This window comes from Ochotona curzoniae, unplaced genomic scaffold (genome assembly GCF_017591425.1).
Source record: "Ochotona curzoniae isolate NIBS_2020 unplaced genomic scaffold, NIBS_Ocur_1.0 contig_291, whole genome shotgun sequence".
Lineage (NCBI taxonomy): Eukaryota > Metazoa > Chordata > Mammalia > Lagomorpha > Ochotonidae > Ochotona > Ochotona curzoniae.
This window is the reverse complement of record NW_024465649.1, coordinates 7,401,609-7,425,094: the sequence shown is the minus strand read 5'-3', so window position 1 is coordinate 7,425,094 and position 23,486 is coordinate 7,401,609. Positions and strand designations below refer to the sequence as shown.

Genomic DNA, 23,486 nt, shown 5'->3' with positions numbered 1-23,486 from the left:
TTTATTTATTTGAAAGATAGAGATACAAAGAGGCACACATACACCTGCCAGAAATATTCGAACCATTAGTTTGTGCCCCGCAAAAACCTGCAACATCTGAGTTTGACTAGGTCAAAGCCAGGAACTGAGAAATTTATCTATGTCTCCCATGTGAGCAGCATGGACCTGTATTCTGGAGCCATCAACACTGTCACCTAAGGGATGCATTAGCAGGAATCTAGAATCCAAGTGGAGTAGGCACTTGCACCATGGATGAGCATACATCCCAGGTAGTCCCAGGTAGTCTTCACTGCTGTATCCATTCCAATTACTGATTTTTGGTGATTTTGACAGAATGGTCAGATATTGTGTAGAATACCCTTCTTCTGGGGTTTACCTGATGGGTTTCTCATAACCAGGCTGGGAATTTTATTTTCTTGAAGAAAAATCAGAGAGACAGTGTCAGTGGCTACACAGGATACCAATGATGCTTACTGTGAGCACAACTTGTCACTGAAGATGTTGACATGGATCACCTGGATGAAATGGTGTTTGTGGACATTTTCCACTGTAAAATTATTTTTCAGGGATTGACACCATTGTGGAGCAGATTAAATATTCAAATAAATTTTGAAAGCCTCTAAATGTTTTTGCCCCTTTCCATAATGTATTCCTTGGAAGAAATGTGCTATATACAGTACATAATTCAGGAGTGAGAAGTTGTGCTCCATTTCCTAGAAGGCAGAATGTCTTCAAGAGTTTGGAATACCTCTGCCTGGGTGGTTTGCATGTTTACATTATTTTAAAGTTACACATCAATAATTCAATGACATTAATTTTTGGATTACAATCTACTTTATCTGCTCTAGTTTTGGACATTGGCAGATCATTACCTAACTCCTTTGTCACATCCCCATCATGGTATATTTTGTACTTTATTTTATCATTACCTTGTTAATTTATGAGTATAAAAGATGTTCCAGGGTTATCCTGCATATTTCCTGTTCCAGTTATAGTTTTTGCTTTTGGAAAATGTTATAAAACCAAGGTCTTTCTGGGTATTAAATGTACTCGTTGCTGCTGGGTTCTCCTTGCGCCTTTGCCTTCCCAGCCAGTAGAGTAAGGACATATAAGAATGCTTCAAAAGTTCATAGAAGCTCACTTCAGCAGCACATATACTAAAATTGGCACAATACAGAGATTAGCATGGCCCCTGCGCTAGGATGACAGGCAAAATCGTGAAGTGTTCCATATTTTAAAAAAGTTAAGAGAAAATATATAGTAGGAAAAATTGATAATCTATTTCAATTTTTTTGCAAAAAATATACTTTTAAATTCTATTTCTGTGAACTTTTGAAGCACCATATATTTGTATGTTCAGAGGTCATTACTCCTTATAATGAGAAGATATATTGATTATCCCCAGTGGATAGCTGACACTGAAGTTAGTACAAAATTATAAATACATTGGGTTTTTATATATAATATAAACACATTGGGTTTTCTATATAATTACCTAAAATAAGGTTTAATTTTAAATTATCTAAGTAAGACTAATAATAGTTAGTAATAAAATTATGAAACAATTATACCAGTATACCATAATAAAAAGAATGTGGTCTCTTCCTCATTGTCTAAATGTCTTATTGAATTGTATTCATACTTATGATAATGTGAAATAGCAAATGCCTACTTGATGAAATAAAGTGATGAGAATAACATGGGTGATATTACATAGAGTAGGACTACCACATAAGTGGTACTTAATTACTCGTTTTGGGTACCACAGCACTTGATCTCAAAACCATCACAGTTACTGACTAATGGGATAGTAGCATATACAACATGGATACACTGGACAAAGATTGGATGGGATTGAACTAGGGCACAACATGAGATTTCATGATAATTTTCTTAAAGTGGTGCTCAATTTAAAACTTATAAATTACATGTTTCTTAAATTTTCTGTATAATACTTTTGGACCACAGCTGCCTGGGTAACTAAAACTCCATGACATGAAACTGGGCATTGAGGGAGTGAGGGTTACGTTACACCCATATCTTCAGCTGTTTCCCTATAAAATCATCTGTATTTCTGGTAAACATGAATTCATACTAATGTTTCCTACTATAATCATCACCACATGGTTCATTCTAGAGTCCTCTGCCTGCTTATCTGCAGACTCCCACTGAAGGAGCAGGAAATGTGTTTCACACCATCTGCCATCCATTTATTTAGTTGTTCAATTCCAGTACACTTGTAAAGAAATAACACAACTGTTAACCCATTCTCCTAAAATATGCAGCTGTATCAGCTAGAGGACAATAATTCTGTACAGGGTTGCTTTTATTCTGTTTTTGCTTACACTGATTTCCAAGGTTGCTGGGGTCAGGACTAGCCACCTTCAAAGGGATTGTTTCCTATGCTGGTTAGCACTGGTTCTGTGGCATACTGTGTTTCATTGTGGCATCCTCCTACTTCCTAAATTTATTTTGTTAAGATTCACCCATGCTGTAGCATTCAATGGTTTTGGCAAATACATAGTCATGTATATAAAACTAAAGTATCACACAGAATGTTTTTACCACCCTAAAATAATATTAAAGCCCTATGCTTGATCTGTTTAACCCTCCACTGTCACCCCCAGCACTCAGCAACCACTAATCCTGTTATTGTCTCTGCAATTCTTTCTTTTCCAAGCATCATATAATTGGAATCATGTATATAACTTGTTCAGACTGTCTGCTTTCACTTAGTAACTTGCATTTAAGATGAGTCCATCACAAACAGACATGCTTCAAAGGATGTAATTCAAATGGCCAGTAAATACATGAAAAAATGTTTTGGGTCACTAGCCATCTCAGAAATATAAATAAAAACCAAAGTGAGATTTCATGTTATCCCAATATTTGGCTGATATACCCAAATCAAAAAATAATAAATGCCGGTGAGAATGTAAGGGAGAAGTTAATCTAGTCCACTATTGGGAATGTAAACAAGTATACCCATTATAGAAGACAGTATGGAGAGTCTGCAGAGATCTAAAAACAGATCGATCATATGACCCAGCCATCCCACTGCTGGGAATTTATCCAAACAAAATGAAATCAGCATATGAGAGAGTTTTCTACATCCTCATGTTTATTACATCTAAGATATGGAATTTACTCAGATGTCCATCAACTGAGGACAGGAAAAGGAAACTATAAGTATATATACCCTGGGAAATACAGAAATCCTGTCTTTTGCAACAAAATGGATGCAACTGCAAATCATTATGAGTAATGAAATAAGCCAATGCCAGAAATAATAATCTGTTTTCAGTGACATGTGGCACTTAACATGGAACAAAGAAAAAATGTGTGGAAATAAAATAGACATTTTATGATATGACTGTTCTTTCTAACCTCTGTTTTTATTCTAGTGAAACTATGGTCTTCTTATTTTTTATTTGTGAAATATAATGTTTAGTGGTGAAGTAAGCCTGTGATTATAAAGTGGATTACAGTTATGTCTTTCCAAACATTAAAGAAAAGAAGAAAGAGAGAGAGGAAGGAAGGAAGGATGGAAAGAAGAGTTGAGAAAGTTAGAGAGGGAGAGGGAAAGTATGATTCTTTTAGAACTGTACTTAACAAATATGTTCTCTTTACGCTATTAAACTTCAAACAATGAGTCCATGTGGCTTTATAGCTCATTTCTTGTTGTTGCTGAGTAATGTGTCATTGCATAGGTGTACCGGTTTTCTTACCCACTGACCTAACGACGAACTGATGGTGACTGTGAATAAAAATGCCATAAAAATCCACACAAACATTTTTGCATGTACAGAAAATTTTGGATCAGTTGGGTAAACAGTAAGTTAGCAGCAGAATGCTGGCTTTTATGAAATATAAAATAACCTTCTACAGTGACTATACTAGTTTGCATTTTCACTAGCAAAGAGTTATACAGTTCCTGTTGTTACATTTCAATGCAGCACTTTTATAGTATTTTTCTGAATTTTAGATCTTCAAATAGGTATGCAATCCTACTTGCAATTTTCTATTGGCAAATGGTTGAGGTATCTTTATATATGCTTTTTTTTTTTCCAGATGCATACTTTTTTTTTTTTTTGGTGAGGTGTATGTTCAGTTTTTTCCCCAATTTTTCACTTGATTTCTTGTTTACTTAATGTTGAATTTTTAATAGTTCTTTATATGTTTTAGATACAAGCTTTTAATCATAAATATATCCCCCCCCCAATTCTGTGGGCTTTTGATTTGCCTCTCTTGAAAGTTTATGTCAATGAGCACTGTTTAAATGTTACTAATCCAGCTAACCAGTTATTTTTTCATGACTTTTACTTCTGGTGTTGCCTTTAAAAATTCACCACCAAACTGAAATGTCCTAGATTTTCTCGTAAGTCATCTTCTGTATGTTTCATAGTTTTGTGTTTTGCATTTTATGTTAATGATCCATTTCGGGCTAAATTTTGCAAATGGTGTGATACCCTTGTCTAAATTCGCTGTTCCTGTGATTTCCTTATTTTTCTTTTAAAAAATATTTATTTGTTGTACATTTAATAGTTTTTTAACATTTTACCATTTAACTTCTGTGTTATTATTATAAACATACCATAGTTAGTATCGTACTATGTAGCTGGAGTATTACTACCATATAATATATGATTTATGACAAGGATCGTAAAGAAATAATAATATAAAGTTATTGAGATGGTATAATTCAGTGAAAACAACATTTTACATACCAAATATTATGGCATTCAGATTTTTACACTGTATATTAACTTCTACATAGAAGAGAAAATGTAGCATTTGTTTTTCTGTGTCTGACATATTTAACATAGAATATTATTTCTAGTTCTATACATTGTATTACAAATATCAGATTAATCTTTGTGTGGCTGAATAATATTTCATCATGTACAAATCAGATTTTGTTTATCCAGTCATCAGTTGGATACCTAACTTGATTATATATTTTTGCCACTATGAATTGGTTTTCAATACACATGGAAATGTAGGTATCGCTTCTACATGCTGACTTCATTTTGTGTAGATATATTCCAGGAGTGGAAAGCTGTATTATTCGGAGACCCACCTATTTTTTGAGAACTCTCCATATTGTTTTCCATAATGATTGCACTGATTTGCATTCTTATCAACAGTGTGCTAGGGTTCCGTTTCCTCCATATCCTTGTAAACAGTTGTTAGCTTTTGACTTTCAGATAGCAGTCATTCTTACTAAAGTAGTACAATACTTCATTATGGTTTTGCTTTGTGTTTTTCTGATGGTTAATGATTTTTGAACATTTTTATGTGTTTGTTGTACATTTGTATTTCTTCTTTGAAAATATCTATTTATATTCTTTGCATTTTTAAAAATGCATTGTTTATCTTATTGCTATTGAGCTTCCTATATTTTCTGGATATTAGTCCATTATTGTGTGCATAGTCTACAAATATTTTCTGCAATTCTGTTGGGAATTAATTCTTAATTAGTTATAGCTGAAGTTTTGGTACAGACACTTCTTAGTTTTGCATAATCGTATTTGTCTATTTTTGTTTTATTGTCCATGCTTTCAGTAGAAGTTTACTTGTTGACTATTATGCTATAATTGAGGCTGGCATTGTGGTGCAATGGGTTAAGCCCTAACCATTGCAGTCACGTGGAGAGTGAGCCAGTGAATAGGTTTCTGACCCTCTTCTTCTTCTCGCTCTCTCTCTCGCTCAATTTTTTTTAATGTGTTAATGCTTTGTGATTTTTCTACATTGAAAAACATCGTAGCTAATTAAATAAAATGCTTTTATCTCGTCCTTTCTAATTTGCATGCTTTTTTTTTTCATTTTTACTGCACTAGCTAATCTCAAGTACAGTCTTGCAATGAAGTGGTAAGAAAGGACATCATTACTTTGTTGCCAATCTTACAGGGAAAATGTCCAGTTTTCCTCATTAACTGTTGTGTTAGCTATAAAGTACTTTGTTGTTATTTGTGTGTTATTAACATTGTTTATTAAGTTGAGGAACTTTCCCCATCTTTCTAGTTTTCTAAGAACTTATGTTAGATTTTTCAAGTGCTTTCTTCTACATCTTTACATGTCATTATATGCTGTTTATTATTTGACCTATTGATATGACTAATTACACTGTATTTAGAAGTTCAAACCAGCCTTGCATACCTAGAATAAATCCTAGTTAACTGGAGCATGTAATTTTTTTCCACATTGTTGATTGAATTGCTGATATTCTACTGAGAGTTATTGTAGCTGTATTCATGAAAAACATTATTTCTTTTTTATTTGCCTTTTCTGCAGTGTCCTCATCTGTGCCAGCTATTACAAAAATGCTAACCTCCTTGATTAACACAGGAAGCTTTTCTTCTGTTTCTCTCTTTCTGGGGAGATAATGAAGATGTAGTATAATTTCCTCCTTAAATACTTGGCAATATCCACTAGCAAAACCATCTAACCCTGTGCTTTGCTTTTGAAAGTTCTCAAATTACTGAGCCACAGTCATTATTATGTACATGCTGTTTTTTCCTCTGTCTGTGTGTTTGGGTTTGTTTGTTTGTTTTTTGGGTTTGTTTATGGTTACAGAGTTGTGTATAAGATTCTTCTGATTTGAGTAGTGATGATATCTCTCTAAGCACTGATATTAGAAACTTCTATCCTATTTCTATCATCCTAGGCCTGGCTAATGGTTTGTTAACTTTATTGATGTTTTCCAAAAAACAAGGTTTTTGCTTCATTGATTTTTCTGTTGTTTTCCTGTATTCAAGTTCATTGGTTTTGTTTTATTCTGATAAATACTATATTTTTCCTGTTTGCCTCAGGCTTTGATTCTCTTTTTGTAGTTTCCTAAGGCAGAAACTTTGATGATTGATTCTCTATACTATACTCTAACCTATCTATTTGATGTTATGAGTTTAGTCTAGACATTGCTCTTGTTCCCTTCCAAAACATTTTAGTTCAAGAACTCACACACAAAACTAACTTTTTTTGATACTTATTTATTTTTCACTCTCCTTTCATTTTGAGGAGTGTGGTACATAATCTTAAAATATTGATGTATTTTGCATTTATCTTTTCTTTAACTTTTAGTTTAATTCCACTGTGATTTAAAAACACAATTTTTATTATTTCTATTCTTGCATACTTGTTAAATCATCTTCTATCATCCAAAATGAGCTCATTCTTGATGAATGTAGTATGTGACCTTTGGAAGAATTTCCTTGCTACTGTCATAGGTAGACCATTCCTTGAATACAAAGTGAAATAAATTGACTGCTATGGCTGTTCAGGTCACCTGTTTTTCTACTGATTCTCTGTCTAGTTGGACAATCAATTATTGAAAGACAATGAAGAGCTGAAATTCTAAACTATAATAGTTGATCGTTTTTTGTCTATTTTTTCTTGAATTTCTGTCAGGTATTTTCCTTATGCCTTTTATTCATATCCCCTTCTACACTTACACACTGAAGATTGCTGTAAATTCTTGGAGATTTTAGCGTTATGCTAATCCTTCTAGTTCCTGATGTCTTAGTATTCTGAAAATAATGTAACTGCTACAGTTTTGTTTTGATTAGTGTTATGGTATAACATTCTCCAAATCTGTACTTTTAATCTAACTTATCCTTTATATTCAATAGTAAGTTTCTTGTAGGTCTAGGTTTCTTACCCAGGCTGGTCATCTCTATTTCCTAGCAGTATATTCAGACTAGACACACTTAAAGTGACCATTGAGATAGGCACATTCATATATACCTTGTTTGCAACTCTCCTGTATTTGTTCCACTTTTTCTTTGCTTTTCTTGTTACCCACTCAGTCTTTTCTGGTTTTCACAATATTATTACATCTTACCATCAATTATACTTCAATTAGAGAAAATACTTTATGTTTCATCTAAGTCTAGTTTAAATAATCTATCAATGATTCAGTCACTACTTAAGACCCCCATATCCCATTAACAGAATGCCTGGTTACAGTCCTAAATGCTGGGCTTCCTGTCCAGCCACAGTACCTCCTGGGAGACAGCAGGTGGGCGCTCAACTATTTAAGTTCATTACAGCCTACGTAGAAGATCCAGATGGAGCTCTGGGCTCTTGGCTTTGGCCTACTCTTGGCTCTTCAGCTATTTCTCTGACTCTCTGGATCTATATGTGTCCCCCGCTCTCTTTCTCTGTGTTCCAAGTAAAATCCAAATAAATAATTGTTTTAAAAATCAACACTATACATCTTATATGCGGTATAGGTACCTTTTAAGTATATTTAGGGGCCCACTGTGGTAGCTTAGCAGCTAACATCCTTGCCTTGCAAGTGCTGGGATTCCATATGCACACCGGTTCATGTCCTAGTGGCCCCACTTCCCATCCAGCTCCCTGTTTGTGACCTGGGAAAGCAGTTGAAGATGGCCCAAAGTCTTGAGCCCCTGCACCCATGTGGGAGACCCAGAAGAGGCTCCTGGCTCCTGGCTTCAGATCAGTGCAGTTCCAGCCATTGCAATCATTTGGGTAGTGAATCAGCAGATGCAAGATCTTCTCTGTCTCTCCTCCTCTCTGTATGTCTGATTTTCCAATAAAAATACAATAAATGTTACAAAGAAAAGTGGAAGGGAGGGAAGGAAACAGGTAGGCAAGAAGGAAGAAAGGAAGAAGCAGAACCAGGTGCTGTCGCCTAGTGGCTAAATCCTCACATAGCATATGACTTTATTATAAAAATAAATAAATTTTAGAAAGAAGGAAGGAAGGAAAGAAGAAAAGCAAAGAAAGAAGGAAGGATGGAAGAAAAGAAGAGAGGGGAGGAAGGAAAGAAAGAAGAGAAAGAAGGAAAGAATGAAGGAAAGAGAAAGAAAGAAAGAAAAAGACAGAGAAAGAAATCAGAAGCCAGCACGGTAGCTTAGTGGCTAAATCCTTGGCTGGCATGCTCCAGGTTCCCATATGGGCTTCTGGCTCCTGCCTCCTGGCTTCAGATTTTTTTAGCACTGGCTGATGTGGCCGCTTGAAGATTAAACCGGCAGATAGAAGATCTTTTTCTCTGTCTCTCCTTTTCTCTGTATATTTGCATTTCCAATAAAAAATACTTAAAAAAAATAAAGCCTGATCAATGCCTCTCACCCACACCTGTGACTTCACAAGCATTCATTCTATATACATTCAATAACTCATTCAGTCTGTTACCTACTGTAATACTGACTGCATTGTTAGGATTATTTTCAAAAATAATTTGTCTTTACATGACAGTAATAAAATAGTTGAATTTACCTTCATTTGTTCCTTTACTTTTTCTTCAGTCTGATGCAGTTTTATGATCTCTATAATTTTCCTTCCTACTGAGGAACTTCTTCCAAGATTTCTTCTAGGGCAGGTCTGCTTTGGTGAAATCAGTTTTCATATGACTGTGAATGTCTTTATTTTTCTGTCATGTTTGTGGCACACTTTCACTGCATATGGAATTCTATGATAGTGGCTTTTTAAAAATACTTTAAATATATCACTCTAGCCTGATGTCATTTGCGTGGTTTCTGAGAAGCCTGATGTAAGCCTTATCCTTGTTCTTTTCTAGCTAAGGTGGAGCTTTATTTCGCAGTCCTCTCCCAAGATGTTCTTAGGTGTTGGTTTTCTTCAGGTTGACTATGGTTAGACTAGATTTCATGTTTTGGCATTTCTCTTGCTTGGGCTTCTGGAGATAATCTTATGAAACGCCCCTGCCAGTAAAAGTGTTAAGTCAGAGTTTTCTCACATTAGTCCGCACTCAGCCCCAACGTTTCAAAGTACCACCTCTCTGTTCCTATGGGCTTATGAATCCTGTGACTTCTGCTTCATGCAAGGAGATGTCAGCTGTGACTCGGGACTCCTGGGTCTCATCAGGTTTCAGGATGATGACATGCCAAGAGACTTCAGTTTCTGCCTGATCCCAGAAAAACTGATGACATGCAGTTTTGTTTGAAAATTTTAACACATTAGAGCTATAACTATAATGTTTCCTGGCTTGTCCAACTAGAGTGCAAAGTTCTGAACACAATTCCAGTTCTTTTATGTTCTTGGTTATAGCTTCGGTAGATAGAATGATACCTGACTCAAAGTAGGTGCTCAGTAAAAACTTGTTAAGTAGACTGAGTAATCCATTCATATCGTTGATCCCAGTAATGTATTAGGCATTGAACTTGGTATGGGAACATAGCAATGAACAACAAACAGCATTTACCTAGAGATGTTGCAGTAACAGGGAGATGGCAGAAACAACATGGAATTAAAGCAGAAACAACAATAAACCGTGGTTATGAACATAAGAAAGTTTTATGGAGCTATCTTTGTATGTTTTCAATTTTTTTTCTTTGTATTTGAGAGAAAGAGAGACCAAGAGCCTGAATGTTAACAACCAGGGCTGGGGCCGGGCCTAAGCCAGGAACTCAGAACTTCACTCATAACTCCCCTGTGGTTGGCAAGAATGCAAGATTTTGAACCATCATCTGTGAACACCCAGGTTTTGCATTAGCAGGAAGCTGGAGCTGAAGCAGAGGAGCTGGAACTCTAAACAGGCACTGTGTTATGGAATGGGGGCATCTTAAGCAGCGATTTAACCACTGTACCAAGTGCCCACCCCATGGGGGAGGTATTTATATGCACCAAAGCAACGAGAAAGTAAAGCATTTCCCGGGAAGGGAACCTGAGTTGATTGTGGAAACTGAGTCTTGTTAGTCTCTGTGAGGCAGAGTGGCCCTGCAGAGGGGACAGCACAGATCTGCCAAGGTCCATGTCTGCCACCATGCAGAGTGCTTCACTTAGCCACTTCCCAAGAAGCTCAGCTACGCATGCAAAGCAGGCCGTTGTAGACTCACTTCACAGATCAGTGAACTCTGCCTCAGTCGTTTTCAGTGACTCGACAAAACACTACCAGTGCTGAGTGATGGAGCAAGACACTTGGGGTTCCACGTGTTTTTTCTTTTTGCCAGAGAGAGATGAGCAAAGCACGAGTCACAGTCTGGTAGGGGAGCCAAATGCATAAACAGACCTTTGTCATGTTCGTGATCATTGTGAGTTTGCTCCGTGCTTGTTCTTTTTTAGGACTTCAGCCGTGGAAGCCGTGAGATGAAAATCAGGACTGCTTTGCAAGAGGCCACAAACCACTGCAGGGGGCAGGGGTGGGCGTTTTGTCAAATGAAGGCGGGAAAGAAAAATAAATGTGGGCTTCTGCTCTTAAACCCAAGCACAGTGAGGCAGACTTTCCCGGAATACTTGAGGCCGCTTCAAAGGCCTATTGTGGAAAGACTCCAGATGTGCGCAGAAAACCTCACTGGGGAGCTTCCCAGTGAAGAGGCCTTTTAAGCTTGAACTGAGATGAAGGAAGTTGACGTGATGAGTCCTACCAGGTGGCCGGTTTTCTGAAGGAGCCCAGATTCCATCATAACCTTAAGAAAGTTGGAGTGGGGAGGAGGGTTGGGGTGAACCAGTTCAAATTCCATTGCAAAACAGTGCATCTTCTTAGATTGCATAAAGCAGTAGTTTCTTTCTGTCAGAGGGAGGAGATGAGAGCACAGGGCCTTCTCCAGATGATTTATGTACCTGTAAATGGTCAGTGACAGCTTGGTCCTTCTTCTAGCATGTCTTGGAAGGGATGGGAGGGATTTCAGGGTTGCAGTAAACTGAAGGCATTGAGTGATTCCTGCCTGTTCTTGCAGCGATAGTTCTAAGCATCCCGACAACCAGGATCCTCTGCTTTTGTCCTGAACACCTGTTCCAAATCCCTTCCTAAATGGCCTGCCCAGTGCTCTGTCTGTCCTAGGATTTAGGCTGTATCTGGCAGAATGCACTCAGAAACTCTGCCTTTAAACTGGCTCTCCAGTGTGCTGCATTGTCGTGAACAAAGTAACACGGGTTGCACTGAGCCTCGGCTTCCTCATCTATAAAATTAGGATGGTAACGGGCCCTGCGTCACGCTGTGGCTGGAGGACTGAGCAGATTGCTGAGTGTCACACACAGACACCCAGTACTGTGCCTGCAGAGCAAGGTTCAGTCTATTTTTATTCCTTCCCTTTTCAGTACCTTGTGCAAGGAGGCAGGGTTGTCCCATTTGGACTTCAGGTTTTACTTGGGAAGCTCTTTAAATCCTCTCCCTGCCATGTACATATGTGCTTAGCTAAGTATTTTGAGATCACAGTGTATTTAGGGGAAAGTCCTTTTGGCTACAGCTAAAATTAGGCCTCGCTTTGGCTCCTCTGTTTACCACCCCCTTCCCATTTTAACTAATTAGAGGCATTGACACGAAGCAACACTTGAAGGAAGTTGGGAGAACAGCTGGGAGTTGTTCTGGACACCAGCAGCTGCTCTCTCCCTACAAGCAGTTCCCAGCAAAGGGCTGTGCATGAGTCCGGGGAGTAGGGAGAGGAAGAGGAAGGAATGCCCAGGTCTGTGCAGCCAGGTTTCATCTGCACACTCCACCTCCTGCTGAAAGAGTAGGAGACGGAAAGCTGTCCTGCACAGGGGAAGGGAGGGTCGGGGTTAAGAAGAGGGAAGAGGAATGCTTGAAGGAGTTCAGCTGATTGTTTAGTTAGTGACTCCGGGATCAACGACTGCAGTGTTCTCCCAACCAGTATGCTGCCCCATGCTGCTGTCCATAGGAATCTCCCAGGGTGCAGGAAACATGCAAATGTCATCCCAACACTCCTGCAGAATTTTGTTTCTTCTATTATGTAACATCACAATTCCAGAAGCCATCCTGTGGCCCCACGTGTCTTGTGTTCCCCTCCCACCCATCCCCCCGAACCCTACCCAAATGTCCTTTCTCCCGGGCTTTACAAGGTCTTTCTCTCCTGGAGCCAGACTTTGAGTCCTGGTTTCTCTTCCTGCCATGTGCCACTTCCCACAGTCTGCCTATCTCCCAGCCATGAAAAACTCTTTAGCACTCCTTGAATTCCCTGTCCAAACTGCACACCATCCTAGTGCTGCTGCCCCCAGTACATGCACCCCCAGACAAAGGTTTCTGTGCTTCCAGGCAGCCACAATCCTTTTGGGCAACGAGCCTCACACTTTCCCACAGCTTTTTGTCTTTGGACTTGATCCAGTACCGTCTTTGCCTCACCACCATCAAGACTGAGCTTCAAGATCTTCTGTCTCGTATTCAGAAGCACCTTTAAGCACTCTGACTGTTAAGAACTTCCACTGCTTTAAAAAGAAAAAAGGAGAAAAAAAAAAAAACACCAGTAAGCACCTCCCCATCTCAGGTATAAGTGCCAAATCTTGTAGCACTTACAAGGACATATGCATTTGTTACTGCATAATTAAGCTTACAATCCATCCACATGACTGGCTGATGTAAGCTTTGGCTTGGTCTGTGAAAAATCTTTGTAACATTATTTCTCTGAAGTTCTCCTGATTTTCTTGAGCTCTGAACAGGGAAAGGTTATGGCTTGCTCCCTTTCTTTTACCCCATCTTCCTGAGTGAAGTACTGTCAGATCTGCAGAAGCGAGTGTTCTGCAAGCAGCTCTAAGTTAGAATCATTGCTCACTTGGCCTCTTCTTTAAGGTCACAGCCTTAAGCCCAGAAATCTGACAGTTACTCCTGACATCTTTTCTTCCTCAGACTCCTTCCTCATCTATGATCAGTGCAGGTCCTCTGCACCCCGAACCCTTCTCTTAGCTTGGATGATATGAGACACACGTAATCTCCTATCAGGCTCATGGGGACCATGCCTCCAGGAAGCAGCAGCTTCCGTTGTTCCTACAAAGTCTCTATGGTGTGGCCGTGCATACTTTCTGGCTCTGTCTCTCCCACACCCTCACCCTCTGCCAACAACCAGCATCTCGTATTATTCTTCAAGTTTTTTTTTTCCTTTTACTGCCTCCTACATAGTTCTTGTCTCTACTATACATATGTGTCCCTTGCTTCCGTCTGGGCTTCCGCTGAACCTCACTTAAGCCAGACCACGCACAAAGTGCACAGAGATACGCACATGTGAAATGTGCCTACATAGCGTGAGAGCCACCCTTGCCTCTCCATGCTGTGAAGCAATCCCCTGGGGGAGAGGACTGCCTCTGTGATTCTGCATGGACTTCTGTGCAGCAGAAAGAGAAGAGTTGTAGGAACCTGCTGCCACATGCCATCTGTGCTGTGCTGTTCTATCTCAGGGTGCCATCAGAGCCCCCAGGGACAGGCCACAGACAAGATCACTTCATGCTATGTGTTTGTCTCTGGACAAAGCACTTCTTGATTACCTGGAAGAGATTAATTTGTTTTCATCAAATAAGCTAAGCTTTCCTGTCCAAGGCATCAGATACAAACTTTGTTCCTATCCAAAAATATCAAAGAATTTATCACAGCTACCAAAGAATTTATGCTTTGAAACTCATTTCCCAGGCACAGAGACTAAGTAGTTTGGAAGACAGAAGGGGTGGAACAAGTTTGCAGAGTGACTTGGGACATTCACACATATACACACAGACACCTCACCCTTGACCACTGTGGCCCACCCAAAGCACTCCCCTGCCTACATCTCAGCCCCCTTGAAACTCTGTCATCCACTTACTAGCCCTCTGGGGTAGATTTAGGACCACTTTCCCCCTTGAGCTAAATTCTGGTTCCCAGTCGTCTGTTCTTTCCCTAGTCCTCTCCAGCTCTTGTCAGCTCCCTTCTGTGAATGCATTTGCAGTGCCGTGGCACTTTCTCTCCCCAATCCACCATGCATAGAGTGAACCAACGTTCACTCATTAATTTATTTATGCAAACCACTGCACTAAGAATGATTACTTATCCACCACCATCCCAACAAAGCAGATCCTATTATACTGAAAAGGAAGAAAAGACTTAGCAAAAGTAAGGAAACTGCCCTGGGCCACAGGCTGCAGAGAGAAGAGGCGGATGTCAAATCCAGGTCTCTGTCTCCAGGGCTCTTGTTGCCATGCTAAACTGAGTCTCATGTATGCTGCAGAAAATAAGAGAGCTTATGCTCTTTCACTCATGCAGTACACAAGAGATGGGGTTCCTTTCTTAGATCCCTCTCCTGTTGACACACCTCTACTCAGGACTAAAACTAAGGAAGGAACACACAGGAACTCCATGTTCTGATCCGTGGGACCCAGAAATTCAGTCAAAGTGGAAGAGCAGGAGAAGGAAACAGAAAATCAGGTGTGTGGGGGCTCTAAGGGAGACCCAGCTGACCCAACCCACACCTTCTGATGTGCGATGAGCACACGGAGGACCACAGTGAACACAGAACTTGCTGAATTCACATCGTTTCCAAATGGCCCCCAGTTTCCTGACTCTTGCCACAAAATCAACCCAATCAAATCAACTCCTATGTTCAAAAAGAATTTTGAACATCAACTCCTATGTTCAAACAGTAATTTTGTACCATCTGAAAGTCACGAGATGAGTTCGGCTAGAGGAGATGGGCATGAAGAAAATTTTCTCAGAACTCCCAGCTGAACACACAAATAAGTAGGTCTCTAGAGAACAGTCTCAGGATTGTCTGAGGGAAACTGTGCTGGTGAGATTACAAAAATCATAATATATGAATAAATGAACATATGGAAGAAATCAGAGAAGCCCTCTCTTCCTTCCCCATATGTAAACTCAGCCTTCGCCTAAAGTGATTAAGTAAACACAGATGCAGCCAAATCAGGCACCAGATGGCAAAATAAAAGGTAACAAATGCACTTAGTGTTTCTTCAAAAATGGGGAAAAGTTATGATCCAAAATGTTGTGGTTTCCCCAGAATGGCCACTCAAAGCCCAGACCATGGCCCCAAAGTGACAAAACAACAACACATAAAAAAGCTAGAGTAATCATGATTGGGAATCTGCACTACCACTGCAATGTGAAGAGAATGCCAAGAGAAAGGTGGTGTTTCTGAGAAATGGAAGACATGGTTCAATCAAAGGTGATGTTCCAGCGAGGGACAGAAATGTGACAAGAATGAAGCTTTTCTTGAGCACTGACATTTGCAAGGAACTTTGCATCATGGTCTCATTTAATCCTCACAACTGCCAGTTGAGTGGCTGGCCAAATGTTATAGATGAGAAAATTTCATGAATAGGTCAAGAGAGATTAGGTCTAAAGGTCACATTACCAGAATGCCAACACAATGACTGCCATCACTTCCTCACCTCCATTCCCAGATTATAGCCTCATTTCAGATTTCTTTTTATCCTTTTGTTAAAGCACATACTATTCAACACAGAAAACGTTGTCCCTGAAGAATTCTGTTCATGCTATTTTTCCTAAGTGTATATGGGTTATACTTACACACCCTGCAACGCTCTCTCTGCCCTTTCTGTCCAGACCACTGGACTAAAGAGTCACCTGTTCAGGTACTGCTTTGAGGGGAGAGAGGTGCAAAGCATTCTATGTGAGGCCTGAGTCCACTTTCATTTCACAATAGCTTTACACATTCCTTTTCCACTTCTTTACTTGTATATCCACAGTGAGTATCAAAACTGTTCAAAAGAGTCCTGTGAGTTTGTGCTTTTTAGTATACACAAGTGTATAGCTTGGGCATAGATAATTCCAGTAATATTCTAGTTTCAACAAAAAAAATCTTAAAATGAATTTTCAAATATCCCACCCATTCCATTCCCACCACCACACACACAGTTGCTTGCAGAGGGACAGTAGGATGGAAAATGCTTTCTAGTTAGATCTGCCTCCTTCTAACTATACTTGCTGACTTTGACAAATCACAGTGTGCTTAGAGCTTTAGTTTCCATGTCTCTAAAATTGAGTTATCATGTATGTTGAAGGACTGTTGGAGAATTTTTAAAACTCTTCCTCATACTCATTTTCTCTCTTTCCACATGGTCAATTTGCACGTAAAGGCCTCGCTTTTTCATCATTGTTCTTGACTTAGCAAATCATAATCTGCAATGAATCCAGTTTTCTGAAATGTAAAACCAAACGCAGATTTCTATTACAGGCATATTGCTTATCGGCAGAAACTCTTCCTTACCCAGAGATTCAAGTTGACTTTGGCCAAAGGGAGGTATTTACAGGAGCCTGAAGGGCAGAATGAGTGGGTTCATTCCTTCAGCTGTCGCCTTGCTAGGTAGGTGCAGCTGAGCTTCACCCGTCTACCTTCCATCTGCTGGAGATCGTAACTCCTATGGAGATGGGAACCACTCCTCCCTCTTGCTCCTCTAGGCTAACCTATAGTAATGGTTCCCCACTCTTGCTGTTCATCGGGTACTTGTTTCTTTCTCCAAAGATTTTTTTAAACAAACCTTTTATTAAGCTACTTGCATGTCTCAATATGAAACAGAGAATTTCCTGAAATAAATGACTAATATTGTCAGGAGCTTAAAAGTGTCCATAGTAGAAGTATTTATAGCATGGAAATGGGTAAAGGCTACAAATTAAGGAGCTTTTTTTTTTGGTGTAAACAGTTGTTGAACATTTATCAGCACACAACTGATTATAACTAGACACAGATTGTTTTTGTCCTCTACATTTGTTATAAGAGGAATTGTGCCACCTGTTATTGGAGGCTCTTCCTTCTCCCACTGCATCTGACAACCCTCTCCATCCATGATCTGTTGTCATTTCTATATATTTAGTCTTCCCGCAACACTAACTCCAACTCACCATTTACATATGCTCTCAGGAGGTAGACACTTGGCCTAATGGCCTAATGTCCGCATCAGAGTACCTAGATTTCATTCCCTTGCTATAACTGCTGATTCCAGCTGCCTGCTGGCAGAACATTGGAGTTATCAGTAATGATAGAAATAATTGGTTTCCTGCCTTCCATATTGGACACCTGGATTGAGTTCCTCTGCTAAGGCTATTAGAGTGAAGCAGCAGATTTGAACTCTCTCTGTTTATCTATCTTTAACCTTCTGCCTCTTGAATATACTAAAATGGAAAAGAATTATCTAGATCTATGGACCCAATGTGGTAGTCACTGCTAAAGGTAGTTGGTGAACCTTTGAGATGTGGTTAGTCCAAATCACAGTTTGTAAAGCACGTGAAAGATTAATAAAATAAGGTGGACTATCTAATCATTTTTGTATGGATTACTTACTGAAATGATAATGTTCAGGCTATAACAGGTAAGGTAAAAGGTATTCAGATTAAATCAATGGTATTTCCATTTAAATGTGAAAATCCAAACTCATTATCTCTACCTTTGCCTGTAAGACATACTTTTTGGGCCTGGCGCTCTAGCATAGTGGTTAAAGTCCTCACCTCGCACAGGCCAGGGATCCCATATGGACGCCAGTTCTAATCCTAGCAGCCCTGCTTCCCGTCCAGCTCCCTGCTTGTGGCCTGGGAAAGCAGTGGAGGATGGCCCAAAGCCTTGGGACCCTGCACCCGCGCGGGAGACCTAGAAGAGGTCTCCTGGCTCCTGGCTTTGGATTAGCTCAGCTCCAGCCGTTGCAGCTGCTTGGGGAGTGAACCATCGACAGAAGATCTTCTTCTCTGTCTCTCCTCCTCTGTGTATCCGCCTTTCCAATAAAAATAAATAAATCTTTTAAAAAAATCTTAAAAATATGTAAAAAGGACATACCTTTCAAGAATGTGGCACCATCTGTAACAGGTACAGCATCTAAGTAATCTTTCCTGCCATACCTCCAGGCCACTTGGAAGCCATCCACTGTCCTCCGCGTCGCTCTCCTAGGGTACTAGTTTACTCTCATATTTTACCTGGACTATTCAAAGAGAGTCTTGTATGATTTCCTTTTATCCAGTTCAGTATTTTCTTTTTTATATTTTTTAATTTTTATTATTTTTTTATTGGAAAGGCGGATATACAGAGAGGAGAGAGAGAGGAAGATCTTCCGTCCGATGATTCACTCCCTAAGTGAGCGCAACGGCCGATGCTATGCCGATCCGAAGCCAGGAGCCTCTTCCGGGTCTCCCACGCGGGTGCAGGGTCCCAAAGCTTTGGGCCATCCTTGACTGCTTTCCCGGGCCACAGGCAGGAAGCTGGATGGGAAGCAGGGCTGCCGGGATAGAACTGGCGCCCATATGGGATCCCAGGCGTGCAAGGTGAGGACCTTAACCACTGCGCCGTCGAGCCGGGCCCAGTTCAGTATTTTCTAATCTGTTCCCTATACATCGGCTCAACTGTCCTTTACAAGCATGAATAGGATCACTCTTGCTTAAAACTCTCCATTGTCTTTCCCCTGACTTTGACATAATGTCAAAATCTTTAACATGATTTGAAGCCATGTAAAAGTTGATTCCAATATGCTTGTGTAGTTTCATTTCTTATCACACATTCCCTTCTAACTTTTCAGCCATGTTGGGTTTCCTTCCATCTAGAACCCTCTTCAACATTTCTTACCTGGCCACTCATATTCAACCTTCAGTAAGTTCTACAAGTCCCTTTATACTCTCCTCTCTCACTTTTGTTTTTCCAGTTGCATTCATAGTAGGTCAGAAATGAGCACCCTCTGGCTTCTAGACATTTCCACAGTGTATAGCACTATACCCAGCACCAATAGGTGAGTTACTAATTTGTTGAACAGAATAACTCCATTTTCTGGCTCCAATCTCCCATTTTGAAGAAGAGGACACTTCCAAAGGAAAGGACCAAGTCATTCAATGTAACACGGCCTAAAATAAGACAAATACAAGACCAGAACCTCTTGATTTCCAGGACACCATGTATTTGTCTATAATGTAGTAACCAGAGGGAGGCAGATGGAGTTCCACCTATCTTCTGAAATCCAGAGCAGACACATGTTCATGAACACAGTTGATATTGTTGTTTTCATTTTATGTCAAAAGCTGGAACTCCAGCTTAAAAGTCAACTTAATATTTGCAGACCTACAAACTCCTACAGCTTTTGTTCTCTTTAGCCTCCTTTTTGCTTGATCCTCATCTTTCCGCTCATTAGCCGGAGACATCCGCTGGTGTTGGGTGTTGAGTGATCCCTGCATTCCACGTTCTTTACCACTCCCCTGCCCAGGCAGCATATCATACATAGCAGCAGATCAGGAAGTGCTGCTTTTAAATAGTAGCACTTAAGAGACTTTACAAGACACCATGTAGAGCTGGGGAGAAGATGAACATACTATTTTAGGATAAAAATAACACATTATTTCAACTCTTTAACAAAGGCCCTAATTTAATTTGCCTACTTTTTTTTTTCTTAGCAACCATATGGGTAGTCACTTATTTCTGTTTTTCATATGAGTAAATTGAGACACAGAAGTTGGTAAGTAGCCTACATCATTCAGTTAGTCAGGAAAACAACCCAGGTACCAATCCAGGCTGTCCAGCGCCTATGATTTTAGCTAACTAAACATATAACAATGAAGAATATGTTGATCTGGCCATTGGGAAGTTCCAAAAACTACAACTGAGAATGACTCTAAAGCTGCTTAATTCTAACATCCTCAGTCCTCTCTGGAATTATTAATTTTTTAATATTTTTAAACTTTTAATGTTTCATTCCTGTAACAAGTATGTATTATATTACGTATATCAATTTCTCAGACTACAGAGGAAATGTAAAGTGTCTAATTCCACATCTAGTGGAGGAGCTGCATAAGTAAACACACATTTATCCAAGACGTGGAACTCAAAAACCATGCCTACCCTCAAACACACAGAGCCATTGACCTAGTGACAACTCAGTACACCTTGCAGCTCAGTTATTGTTGACTATGTGAATATCATAAAAATATTGATCCTTTGCTGAATTCTGATTGCATACCAAAACAAAAGTCCTGGTAAAGCATTAACTTTAAAGCAGACAAAGGAGATTTCTGGTTTGTTTAGATCATGCACAGTTTCAAGATTTTTACTTGCCAAAGCTATAGTCCCATTGGCCTGCTCAGTTACTTCCTTACCATGGTAAGCAAAATATGTCCTGACTAGATGTTTGCTATAGATGTTGAATTCTTCCATGATAATAACAAATAATATCCAATGGGAAGCTGTGATAAAGGAGCTTTAGTCTACTTTATTGGAAGCCTGGGCTGATGGCAACAGAAAGTGAGATGCTATTGAGATATATGTTTTTGTATATCTGCCATTAAGTGGGATAAATCTTGAAGGAGCAGGCTTTTTTTCTTGCTTGTACTTGGAGTGATATTTGTAAGTGAGCATGAGGAGCCAGGAGAATATTGATACCCAAATCTTCTCCAGTGCACATATACCGGCAACCTGAAACATACATAATTGCAACTTTGGGAAAAATAGTAATAATAATGTCTATATTGTTAAATATCTAGCAAATATAGCAGGTATATAAGTTATTATAGGAATTTAAATTCTAGTTATACGATAAGGACATTGAAACTCTGTTTGTTGGTTTGTTTTATTTCAAAGAAAGAGAGACAGAGACAGAATAGTCTGTCTGCTGGTTTTTTTGCCCAGTGTCAGCAACATCAAGGACTGGGACAGGCCAAAGCAATGAACTGAATTCAGATCTCCTGCAAATGTCAGGAACACTAGAATTATCATTGGCCTCCTTGCAGGATTCACAGCAACAGGATATTGGCATGGAAGTGAAGGTTTCAGGATGCAAACCAGGCACTGTGATATGGGATCAGAGATTTCAAGCAATGTACCCCAAGCAGAGCTAGCAGTTGGATTGTGCACTATATAGTAACAGACTCTATACTACACTGTTAATAAAGATTCTAGGAGTTTTCTTAGCTTTCATGAAGGGATATAAAATATGTAAACTGCCTAATGCAGTTTCAGGTTATTGCAACTACTCTCCAAATACTGTTTGCCACCACTGTGCTTCTCATCAAGTTACTGTGATTATTTTTATTATTTCTTTCAAAGTTTGCTGCATTTTTTTCTACCTTTTGAGTCAGAAATAGTAATCAGGATCCTTTCTTTTCCAGTTGACAGTAAGTTATTATAAGAGCAGTGGGTTTTACTTCTGAAGTTTGTAGCCTATTTGATGTTTTTAGCAAGATGCATGTGGGAGGTTTCGCCTTTAGAAAACCTGTAAGTAGCAAGTCAAATTCATGTATCTAGGACACATGCTTGCTCATTATTAATATTTGGGCACCATCCCTTAGCATTCTGGCTGCCTATTCAGACCTGCACCTCTCACAGAGTTGGGTAGCCCTCCTTCCTGTAGACATACTGTGTGTGCCATATTAAACCAGGATTATATTGTAAGGGAACTCTTTCTTGCTAGGATACCATGGTGGGTATGTTCTTTGTCAGAATGGGCCAGGTAAAACTCCAATAAAATACCACTGGAAGTAAGGAATAATGTATCAACTGTGAGTTAATCAAGAAATACATGTGCATGGAACCAACAGATTACAGAGCTGGCAAAGGCTGTAGAGATAATGTAATCCAACCCCCTCACTGTGCTGATAAGGAAAGTGAGCTGCAGGGAGGAAAAGGTCTTGCTCAGGGTCATACAGCTGGCAGTGATTTGGTTTGTTCCAAAAGTTAATATGAACAGTCTTTCTCTACATCAATGAATTCACCTTCCTGCCTTTTTAATCACAATATAATGACTGTAATTGAATTTGTCTTTGACAGTGGAGAATGCAAACTTCCAGGGTTATAACGGGGCCCCAAAGTAATTAAGGGAAGATAAATTGTCCTGAGCTGAAGCTGGAGATCTGCCTGTGCATTCGAGTTCCCTAGTGAAAGCTCCTGATCTTATTCACGTGTTTAAACATGTTTCTACTACTGGCTGAGGCAAGTCACTGAGCCTTGCTGACACTTTCTTCACTCTAACTTTAGATGGTAAGAACTCAAATGTTTACCAGGATCAAGTAAGAGTCAGTCTCTCTCTCTCTCTCTCTCTCTCTCTCTCTCTCTCTCTCTCTTTCTCTCTCTCTCTCTCTCTCTCATATGTATATTGATCAGTATGCAGTCTTTTGTATAAAATATACATTCAATTAATCAGTGCTTTCAGCATAGCATTATTCGAGTGTCCTACTCAAAGCTAGGGATGCAACAATGAAGAATAAGCCATATAGCTTAAGTTCAGAAATGAGGAGCAGAGACAAGGGCTAAAGAGAAAGAGAGAGAGAGAGGTAGGCCATGAAATAATGAATTAACAATATGGTTTTAGATGATGCTATATACCATGCAGGGTTTTGAAGACAAGAAAATGAGATGACATGATATCTATTTTTCAGAAAACATTGACTGTTCTAGAAAGTGTGGTACAAAGTGGGTTTTAGAGAGTATACTTGAAAAGGTCCTAAATCATTTGAAAATTTCCAACAGAGACCCAAGAGCAGAGAAATCCTGAGAAAGGTGAAAGAACCCCAGAGAGGGGCAAGCTTGGGGTATTTCAAGGTGACTAATGTGTTTTCAGCATGGCCAGCAGAGGGAGCAGTCATGAGGCAAGATGGGATGCTGGCTCAAGTACCTTGTTGAAGTACCAGACTATTGTGTGAAATCTGAGTTTCATTCAAAAGCAGTGGAACTCCAGGGCAGATTTTTAAAGGAAGAGAAAAGAGACTGCAATGTATTAAAAATAATACTTTGGAGTTTACCTGTGGTTCCTGGCACATAGCTCCTAAAAATTTGGGATCTCCAGAGTCATAAATGTTTTTGCATATACAAATGAATGGC

General features: G+C 39.5%; 1 protein-coding gene and 1 non-coding gene across 3 annotated transcripts in view; both read left to right on the top strand.

The window, feature by feature from the left end:
* Positions 1-23,486, top strand: part of FGGY (FGGY carbohydrate kinase domain containing) — a 395,820-nt gene that overhangs the window by 357,150 nt on the left and 15,184 nt on the right. The gene's annotated exons all lie outside the window — the stretch shown is intronic.
* Positions 1,136-1,237, top strand: LOC121155394. Its single transcript, XR_005883656.1, has one exon. It is a non-coding gene; the product is annotated as a U6 spliceosomal RNA (small nuclear RNA).